This window comes from Ursus arctos, unplaced genomic scaffold (assembly GCF_023065955.2).
Source record: "Ursus arctos isolate Adak ecotype North America unplaced genomic scaffold, UrsArc2.0 scaffold_17, whole genome shotgun sequence".
NCBI classification, from domain to species: Eukaryota; Metazoa; Chordata; class Mammalia; order Carnivora; family Ursidae; genus Ursus; species Ursus arctos.
In genome coordinates this window covers 47,764,851-47,772,912 of record NW_026622841.1, presented here as the reverse complement: position 1 = coordinate 47,772,912, position 8,062 = coordinate 47,764,851, and the positions used below count along the sequence as shown (strand labels likewise).

The 8,062-nt window shown below is 42.6% G+C and overlaps 1 pseudogene; it reads left to right on the top strand.

Annotated features, from left to right (window-relative positions):
• Positions 1-6,479: 6,479 nt before the first annotated feature.
• LOC113253183 (60S ribosomal protein L7a-like) lies at positions 6,480-7,292 on the top strand (annotated as a pseudogene).
• Positions 7,293-8,062: the final 770 nt, after the last annotated feature.

Below are 8,062 nucleotides of genomic sequence, written 5' to 3'. Positions count from 1 at the left end.
AGCCAACAAACCCACTTGGCAACAGCCTAGAGGAGCTGGGTGCCCTCTTTGAGAGAAGTCAGAGCTCTCCTTTGGCTCCATCTCCATCATCTCCCTGCTTTCCTGAAACGCCACCCACTTTGCTCATTTACACCCTCTGTCCTGTCCCTGTGGTTTGATTACCACTAATTTAAGTTTAGGTTTTGCTCCTTATAATGACCTCTGGGAAGGAACATTTGAAGTCATACTAGCCATTTATATTTTCTTGGGAATATATCTGACGTATTCCTGAGAACAGAAAGGAAGAGATGTTGGAAGTAACTAAACCAAACTAAAAAGGGAGGAAATGAAGATGAATGGAAAGGGAGATTCTTGGTGTCCAATATAAATAGTCTTCTTCACAAATTCACCTGGAGCTGTTTTTGCAAGGAACAGCATTTCTTCTGCTGAGTAGAGGTGGAAACACTTGTCTATGAAAGCCCACGCATTGCAGCACCCGGGTGGCTCATTCGGTTAAAATTCCTGCCTTCAGCTCAGGTCATGATCTCAGGCTCCTTGCTCAGCAGGGAGTCTGTTTCCTCCCCCTCCCTCTGGCCCCTCCCCCTGCTTGTGCGCGTGCGCGCGCTCTCTCCTTAAAAAAAAAAAACGAAAGAAAGCAAGCCCACGCATGGAACCCTTGCCTAGACTGCTCCTCCACATCCTGAATAAGATTTGGCCAGATTATTTCTGGCCTCACAAAAATTCTGCAAGTTTTATTTGCTGCTTAAAAATTTCGAGGTCTGTTTATATTTTTAAAAGCTTGTTTATCTTTCCCAGTAAGACTTTTAGATGCATTCAAATGGGAAAGAGGGAAATATGTTGGCAAAAAAGCGTATTATGCCGCAGTGCATCTGAATGCAAGCCACATGAAAGCAGTTTAACTTCCTTCTGGGTCTTGTCTGGGAGGGCAAGGCAGTATACTTTGCTCTTTGAGGCTTTGATTCCATTGCACATGACAGCCTCATCCACACACTAGAAAAATGATCTGAGCTATGTTATCACTGGGAAGAGGTGGCTCTAGCATTAGCAATCGAAGCATGTGGGCAAGTGTTAAAGGAAAGAAAACACATTTCTCATAGAACAGGAGGTGCATAGAGGTTGTAGTAAAAGCATTAAGATAACCCTGGACTATTTTACCAGGAATTCCATTTTAATTTCTGCAGTGTGGGGTTTTACGAGTTAGGTCGAATAGGGAGAAACTTGAAAGGCTGAAGAAAAAAGTAAAAACTAAACAAAATTTAGAAAGGGGTTGAGGAGATGGGAGGTCAGGGAAGATCGAAAGGCAGCTGAGACGAATTCAAAATAAAAGAAGAGCCACTATGATCAGGAGTTCTCTCTACAAAAAAAGATCCCTCATTGAGATATTTAAACTTCATGACAATAAACGTGACTGGTTACTTCACATTAAAATACTATTTATACTATTTGTTCTTGTTTCAGACATTCTGCTAAGTCCTAGTCACTGACCAAACTTAGGATCTATACCTTAGGGGCTGCAAACTGCTTCTCAACTTTTATTTATTTATTTATTTATTTTTTAAGATTTTATTTATTTATTCGACAGAGATAGAGACAGCCAGCAAGAGAGGGAACACAAGCAGGGGGAGTGGGAGAGGAAGAAGCAGGCTCACAGCGGAGGAGCCTGATGTGGGGCTCGATCCCATACCGCCGGATCACGCCCTGAGCCGAAGGCAGACGCTTAACCGCTGTGCCACCCAGGCGCCCCTGCTTCTCAACTTTTAAAGAAACGACTATTTCACTTTTATACTCAACTCCTGATGAAACATCACCACTAATTTTACTAAACAGATCTGCCCTTAAAACCTGAAATAAGAAGCACGTGGTACTTTGAAACCTCATTTCATGCAAGATGTAGACTCCATCTCCGCACACTGGACTGAAAACTACTTCTGCCTTTGCAATTCATCGAGGCCAGCTGCCTCTGTACATAGGATCACAGTCATCAGCAACCTCTGGTTTGCTTTCCATTGCCTTTCCTGACTCAGCGGCTGTATCCTCACACCTATCACATTGGTGGTAAATAGCAACATCGGAGGGTCCGATAGGACATTTTGAAATACCAGCATCGCAGGGCTTGTCTCATTGGATACCCTGGAGGCTAACAAAACTGACACAACACCAACACAAACTGGTTTGGATAACACAGCAAACACAGCCCCTCATTACCTGGCCCCATTCATCCCAGCTGCTTCTCTTGCCACTTTCCAATATGTATCCCAGGACCCAGACGTACTAAATGATTTGCAGTTTTCCTCATCTCTGTACCTTTGCAAAAGTTGCTTCTCTGCCTAAAATATCCTTTGCCCTCTTCTTTCTCTTACCTTCTGTTAGTTTTTCTGTACTCAGTTTAAATTTTACCGATGAGAAGATTTTCCTGCACCATTCCTCAAGGTGAGGTGGGTACTCTTTGGTAATTTCTTGTATTTGTGGGTCTCCTCTGTCAGACTATATGCTCTTAAAGTCTTAAGTCTTATTCTTAATAGCTAGTATGGGATCTCGCCCATGCTGGCACTAAATTTATTAAAAAAATATTTACTGATGATTACCATCTCAATTACAGTACCCCCTGTATTGCATTATAAATTATTTGTGTTCTTATTTTTTCAATAGATTGTGACCTTCTCACTTTTACTCATCTTTGCATTCTGTAGGTAGTACAATTTCGAGTAGATAATAGTTTTCTATAATAGTTTAGATGGATGGGGTGTCTGGTTGGCTCAGTCAGTTGAGCATCTGACTCTTGATTTCAGCTCAGCTCATGATCTCGGGGTCTTGAGATGAGCCCCGGATGGGACTCCCTGCTGGGCATGAAGCCTACTTGGGGTTCTCTCTCTCCCTCTCCCTCTGCCCCTCCGGCACCCCCACCTCCCCCATCCTGCTTGGACGCACACTCTTACTCTCTCTCTCTCAAAAAAAAAAAAAAAAAAGAATAGGTGGATGGATGTTATACATAGTAGTTTTTATGTCCCTTAACAAATTTATCAGAAAACACAAGCCTTGGTTATTGCATTTTTTTGCTTTTTCAGGACAGTGACATTTTAATGGCTTTCTGAAAGTCCCAGAATGTGTTTTTTAAAAATGACAATATATACTGCAAGTGTGATTTAAATAGATAGAAATGTATCAATAATTTAGTTTATCTAATTTCATCCTATAGAGAAATATGATTTGTAAAGTAGCAGTATGCTCCAGATAATTAAAACTCACACATAAAGTAATTTAACAATTGAACATCTTTCCCCAACAGACACTAATTCAAAACAATCTGTCTTTGTTTGTAGGACGTGATTGAATCCTCAGCAGCAAATAGAATTCACTGGTCCATTATACAAACACAAAGGCCGTTAGAATGTGCATGCCTGGTGAGTATTAAGCCCTGACATTCATGGGTCCGATTGCACAGTGCTTTATAAACTCAATCAGTCTTTATTACGGAAGCAATAACAAATGCTTTTACAGAAATAACCTTCATGTGCATCATACCAAAAAGAGTTCATGTAATTCAAATCTGAATGGCCACATTTGAATGATCAAATATGCTCTTATATAAAATAATAGCAAAATTTTAATTTTGAAATCATTGCAAATGACAGTTGATTCAGGAAGACTTATGGGAAATAATCATGTTATATACCCATTTACAGATGAAGAAACCAGGGCACAGAAATGCTGAGTGACTTGTTCAAGATCACATCAGAAAAAATGGTAAGTCCAACCTGATGCCAGAGTGTTCTGGCTTTTAATCGGGGTTCTTCCCGTTGTAGCCTGCTGTCCACATCTTTTGGAGACATGTGTTGGAGACCCAACATAACGTGAATTGAAGAGATTACAGAGGAGATGCAGACTTCATGTCCCACTTCCTGTCTGCTGATTTGGAGTCCAATAACCAACTAACTTACTGACGTGAGGTGCCAGAGGCAACGGATAGTCTCCAAATTTGGGCTTCCCAGACATTTTTTCCTGGCTGTATGGACTGAATCAGGCCGAATCATTGGTTGGCAACAGCACTGCTCCCAGATACTCAGAAGTGAGTGATAGGGTTTTAAAGGAAGTGAGTCGGTCTTGAAAAAAACTGTTCCTCCTGACTTTTTAGACCGGCTAAATTGTAGCCAGCTTTCCTAGGACATACGCTAATTTACTTGTACTTACAGGGACCAGTCATTGCACTAAGTGCTTCACACACTGTATCTTGTTTTGTTTTATCTCTGCAAGAATTCAGTGAAACACATACCATTCCTACCATCTTATTTACAGATGAGGAAACTATAATTTAAGGGAGGTTAAGTAATTTGCTCAAGATCAGGAGGTAGCAAGAGTTAAGGGAAGAATTCAGTCAAGAGAGTAAGACTCCAGAGCTCAGGTTATTACTCTCTTGCCTTTGAACACAATCATTGTTGAGGGTGTTCTGTGATGATCCCCCACCCCCACACCTCCATCGTTGGACCCAGGAGTGAAGACCGCCATAAAGGTTTTACATGATTTCAGACTAACAGGTTGCAAAACAAACAGCAGAAGTAAAATATACATTTTAGGCTAAAATAAGAATTCTCTAAGCTTTAATGTGATAATAGAATATCATTCAGCAATAAAAAGAAATGAACTACCTATACACGCAACAACACAAATGAATCTAAAAAGCATTGTGCTAAGTGGAAGAAACCAGATTCAGGAGACTCTGTACTGCAGGATTTTATTTATATGACATTCCAGAAAAGATAAAACTACAAGAACAAAAAAAAAATACATTGGTGGTTACTAGGGGCTAGGGATGGAGAGAGGGGTTAACTACAAAAGAGAACAAGGGAAGTTTTAGAGGTGATGGAAATATTCTGTATATAATTTTCAAACTTCTTATGATGTGCACCTAAAAAGGTGAATTTACTGTGCATAAATTATGAGTCAGTAAACCAGACTTTAAAAAAAATAAAAATAAATACAGTCTCTAAAGCAATGCTTTTCAAATCTCCATTAGCAAGATACAACCCATCAGCGAGTGGTGAATTCAATTTAGAGGGTTGTGATGGCATTTTAAAAAGTGAAATAGAATAGGGACACCTGGGTGGCTCGGTGGGGTTAAGTATCTGACTCTTGATCTCAGCTCAGGTCTTGATCTCAGGGTCATGAGTCCAAGCCCCATACTGGGCTCCACACTGGGCATGGAGCCTACTTAAAAAAAAAAAAAAAAGGTGAAATAGAATAGGAAATATCAGAGTCATTGCACGCAGTGAAAGGAGTATTGTTATGAAGCATTTGCTTCTGTTTCATGCATATGTATGTGCTATAATGAAATATCAGGAAAATGGAAACCATGGTCAGTGTGTTTTTTAATGGAGGGAATTTAACTGGAAGCTGGTTACACAAATAATGAAAAAGCTGAGAAGCCCATTAGGGGAAGATGAGACAACCCAGAGGTCAGCAATGGCAGAAACCACTAATCCCTTTCGAATGGAGGGACAAAGGGAGGTGACAGTGTTGCTGGGTCCCAGAGCTGGGGTCATCCAGCAGAAACTGAAATCGCAGGAGGACATTCTGGCTGGAGCTGGAGCCAGAGGGAAGACCCAGCCACTGTCAAAGATGCACTCAAGGCAGAGAGAGATGGAGGGAATCGTCCTCACCTTCCCAGTCCCCTCGCCCTCCAGTGTGAGAGCTACACGCGAGTGGCACCCAGCCAGAAGTCAGTTAACATGACCTGGGAGCCTTGGAAATACAGCTCTGGGGATCAGCATCCTTGAAACATGGCGGAAGAAGAGAAGAGCCAGGAATGGATTTGACAGCAGATAGTCCCAGAGCTGGCACAGCTGTGAAGTAAAATGTATTTCTGATCGAAGGTCAGATTCCAAAAGGTTTAAAAGTCATTGCTTTAGAGGACAAAGCTATTCTCCGTGTTGTTCTCTCTATATAGTAGGAAGAATAAAATCACACTTTCGACCGTTAGAGGATTTTGTGTGTGTTTGAGAAGGCAGTTTGAACTAAAGAAGTTGGATTGGGAGACTAACCCACTTCTCTCCTTAGTGTTGGAGCAGTCATACCGAGATCTCTTAGTGGTAAAGGTAAAACTCCTGGCAGATGGAGATGAAATTTAGGCCAAGAAAAACAAAGCAGGAAGGACGTACACAAGAAGCAGATGTGTAAGCAAAGAAACGAAGTGCTTTTCTCTGATGGTGTGGAAGGAAAATTATAGCAGTTAAAAATCGATATGCCGGGTATCAAACCGCCTCTGTAGCAGGTATTTGTGAAACGGTTCTCCCAAACTGCCGGATCCATAAGGAACAGCCGCCAGAACTCAGCAACACCACCTTATTCCCCACTCTGGGACTCTCTACTTCTTCCCGTTCGAAAGCTTTGACCTTGGATTATTTGGGATTTCTGATCTCAAGAAATAGCTCCCAAGCCTCCCTCGTTAAGTCAAGCCTAATGCTTGGTTCCTTGTGTTTAAAAACATGCAGTGCTGCTCTCCCCTCCAGCCTTCCGAGACGCCGAAAGGAAAGAAGGCGAAGGGGAAGGAGGCAGCCTGGGCTCCTGCTGTCTGGAAGAAGCAGGAGGTCGAGAAAGGTGGTCAATCCTCTATTGGAGAAAAGGCGCAAGAATTTTGGCATCGGACAGGACATGCAGTCCCGAAGGGACCTCACCCACTTTGTCAAATGGTCCCGCTTCACCCAGCTGCAGCGGCAAAGGGCTATTCTCTATAAACGTCTAGAAGTGCCTCCTGTGATTAAGCAGCTCGCCCAGGCCTTGGACCGCCGGACAGCTACTCAACTGCTCACGCTGGCCCGCAGAGAGAGACCAGAGACAGAGAGGAAGCAGAGATTGTTGGCCCGGGCTGAGCAGAAAGCTGTTGGCAAAGCAGATATGCCCACTAAGAGGCTGCCTGTCCTTCAAGCGGGGGTCACTATGTCACCACCTCGGTTGAAAACAAGAAGCCTCAGCTGGTAGTGATTGCATGTGACGTGGATCCCATTGAGCGGGTTGTCTTCTTGCCTGCCCTGTGTTGTAAGGTGGGGGTTTCCTAAGGCAAGGTTGGGGCGTCTGGTCCACAGGAAGACCTGCACCACTCTGGCCTTTACACAGGTTCACTCGGAAGACAAAGGAACTCTGGCTAAGCTGGTGGAAACTATCAGGACCAGTAACAAAGACAGATAGGATGAGATCCGCCATCACTGAGGAGGCAAGATCCTGGGTCTTAAGTTGGTGGCTTGCGTCACCACGCTGAAAAAGGCAAAAAGGCTAAAGAACTGGCCACCAAACTGGGCTAAGTGGATGCTGTTGAACTTTCTGTATATAAAAGTGATTAAAAAGTTCTCTTTCACAAGAAATAAATAAAATAACGATACACAGCACCGACTTTTGGACTTCTCCGTCTACACCAATCATGCAGGAGCAACGTTCTTCAATCCGTTTCTTTCCTGTCTAATGTCCTTCAGTTATTTTAAAATATGGTTTGGGGACTATTGTTTTAAATTCAACGGTATCATTATTAAGAGTTCTTTTTAAAGGCAATGTGTATTTGTTGAATGGATGGATGAATGGATGGATGGATGGATGGATGGGTGTAGGCAATGTGAGTGAGTCCCAGTTTTAAGTTTCCACCAGGCTCATGGGGCCTCCTCAAGCCAGTTTCCTGGCTCTGACTTGACTCAAGTTTAAAGACCACCACTGTGCTGCCATCTAGCGGTAGCATAACCTACGCGTGAGAAAGGTCCTTGCTGAAATTTCGACGAGCTTGTATGCAAAATGAGAGTGAATGTCACAGTTCTTTTTCTGGTTCCAGCTGCTAATGGCTCCTCATGTGACTATCTTTGATAGTCATAGCACTTCACCTTGATGCTTAACACATGTACAGAGAACACTCGCAGGATTATATAAATCGATGTCACCTGCTCATAGGTACTATACGGTACAAGAGGTCCTGCTTAGTACAATAAATGCCAAAGGTCTGTGTATTTTGACACGGCCAATGGGCTTGTGGTTTTTAAAAATGTGATAACCAGCTGTTTTTAAGAGGAAGTATAATAATCATTTTATT